The following is a 2,188-nucleotide window of genomic DNA, read 5'->3' as shown; positions in this document are numbered from 1 at the left end:
TTCAATAATGATATATTTAATGATACTATATTTAAAAGATAATCACTTATAGTTTTAAGTTTATTATGCATAAAATTATTTTATGTAAGCGAAACTCGATTGACTGAATGAGGAGCTACCGATTTACAATGGGTATAAAGCTTATGGCCTATTAGCTCAGTTGGTTAGAACGTCGTGCTAATAATGTGAAGGTCATTGGTTTGACACTTGCATGAGCCAATTTCATTTCTTCTTAATAATATCTTTTCATGATACAGGGTTACAACATTACGAACTTTAAAGATAATGACTTAAAGTTTTAAGTTTTTTATCCATAAAATTATGTAACCTAAACTCGATTGACTAAATTAGGAGCTATCGATCTACAATGTACATAAAACCTATGGCCTATTAGCTCAATTGGTTAGAGCGTCGTGCTAATAACGCGAAGGTCGTAGGTTTGACTCCTGCATGGCTTAATTTCATTAATTTTTAATAATATCTTTTCATGATACGAGTTAAAACACTACGAACTTTAAAAGATAATGACTTTTTAAGTTTATTATGCATAAAGTTATGTAAACGAAACTAGATTGACTAGTTTAGGAGCCAACGATCTATACTGTGCATAAAACCTATGCCCTATTAGCTTAGTTGGTTAATTGTCATGTTAAGAACGTGAAGGTCGTAGGTTTGACAATAACATAGGCCAAATTTCATTAATTCTTAATAATATCTTTTCATGATACGGGGTTACAACACTACAAACTTTAAACAAATGTGACCTGCCTTTCACAATTTTTCAAGGAGAGTCCTTTCAGGAACAGGAAGGAGGTTTTTCAAGACTAGGTAACATTTCACAATTTTTCAAGGGAAGTCCTTTCAGGAACAGTAATCTTTCACAATTTTTCAAGGAGAGTCCTTTCAGGAACAGGAGGGAGATTTTTCAAGACTAGGTAACCTTTCGCAATTTTTCAAGGAGAGTCCTTTCAGGAACAGGAAGGAGATTTTTCAAGACTAGGTAAAATGACTTTCACAATTTTTCATTAGATCTGAGAGTCCTTTCAGGAACACGAAGGAGGTAAATGACTTTCACACCTTTTTCTTTAGATCTGAGCCGTTCGATATGTTCTTCTATGAAGGATGATCCTTAGAGGAGGTAAAATGACTTTCACAATTTTTCTTTAGATCTGAGCCGATATGTTCTTCTATGAAGGATGAAATTCGTGGATTTCTGAGAGTCCTTTCAGGAACAGGAAGGAGGTAAATGACTTTCACACCTTTTTCTTTAGATCTGAGTCGTTCGATATGTTCTTCTATGAAGGATGAAATCCATTTTTCTTTAGATCTCAGCTATTCGATATGTTCTTCTATGAAGGATGAAATTCAAGGATTTCTGAGAGTTCTTTCAGGAACAAGGAGGTAAATGAACTGACTTTGAAGGCCAGATTCAATATTGCAATTGTCAATATTGAAAATTTTCCAGCAAGCCACATGTCAACTTGCGAAAGGGAAAGCGCGTCAGATAGCCGGCAAGCCACGTGTCAAACAGCCTAAGGGACACGTATTGACGATTGGGTGGAATAACGCGTCAGGCACGTTGTAAAGTGACGCGTCTCCACAAGATATGCGAAACACGGTAGCTCTTCCAACCCACGCCCATGTCTAACCCAGTTTCACTCCAAGGATGTTCGACCCGATCCGCATGGATCCACGCTTCAATATAAAGAATTTCACTTGCTAGCACGCACCTCCGGTTTTGAACCCATGACTCATCAGAAGCTGACCTCTCTTTCTCCACACCTTCTTCAATTCTCTTCACAGGCTCAGAAATTACCTTCCCATTCTCTTCCTTCTCCTATTTGAGACAGAAAGAACTCTCACTCAGCTCCGCCACTTCCTTCTCTAACCTTTCAATCTCCATTTCTAAAAGCTTTCTTTTCTTTTCCAATCTCTACTTTCTCCTTCAAAAGGCGCTCGTTCAACGATTTCAATGTCTGCAACTGAGACTTCTCCACAGATTTATCCATGGCAGATTTTGAATGTTGCTCTAAATCTCTGTTCTCCTTCTGATGATCTGGAAGTTTCTTTGGCTTGTTCGCTGATCGTGTGTTCAATCCAGATTCCTTCTTCGATTTTCTCGTCTCCGGTATCGCAATTTTTCCAAATCCGCTGCGTATCCCCTCGTTTCCAACGGCTTCCACCACCT

The 2,188-nt window shown here is 37.9% G+C and overlaps 1 non-coding gene across 1 annotated transcript; it reads left to right on the top strand.

Annotated features, from left to right (window-relative positions):
- The first annotated feature begins 384 nt into the window (after positions 1 to 384).
- Positions 385 to 458, top strand: TRNAI-AAU. Its single transcript has one exon. It is a non-coding gene; the product is annotated as a tRNA-Ile (tRNA).
- Positions 459 to 2,188: the final 1,730 nt, after the last annotated feature.

This window comes from Cucurbita moschata, unplaced genomic scaffold (genome assembly GCF_002738365.1).
Source record: "Cucurbita moschata cultivar Rifu unplaced genomic scaffold, Cmos_1.0 Cmo_Scf00114, whole genome shotgun sequence".
NCBI lineage: Eukaryota > Viridiplantae > Streptophyta > Magnoliopsida > Cucurbitales > Cucurbitaceae > Cucurbita > Cucurbita moschata.
Note: the sequence above shows the minus strand (reverse complement) of the source record. Positions and strands in the feature narration are given on the sequence as shown.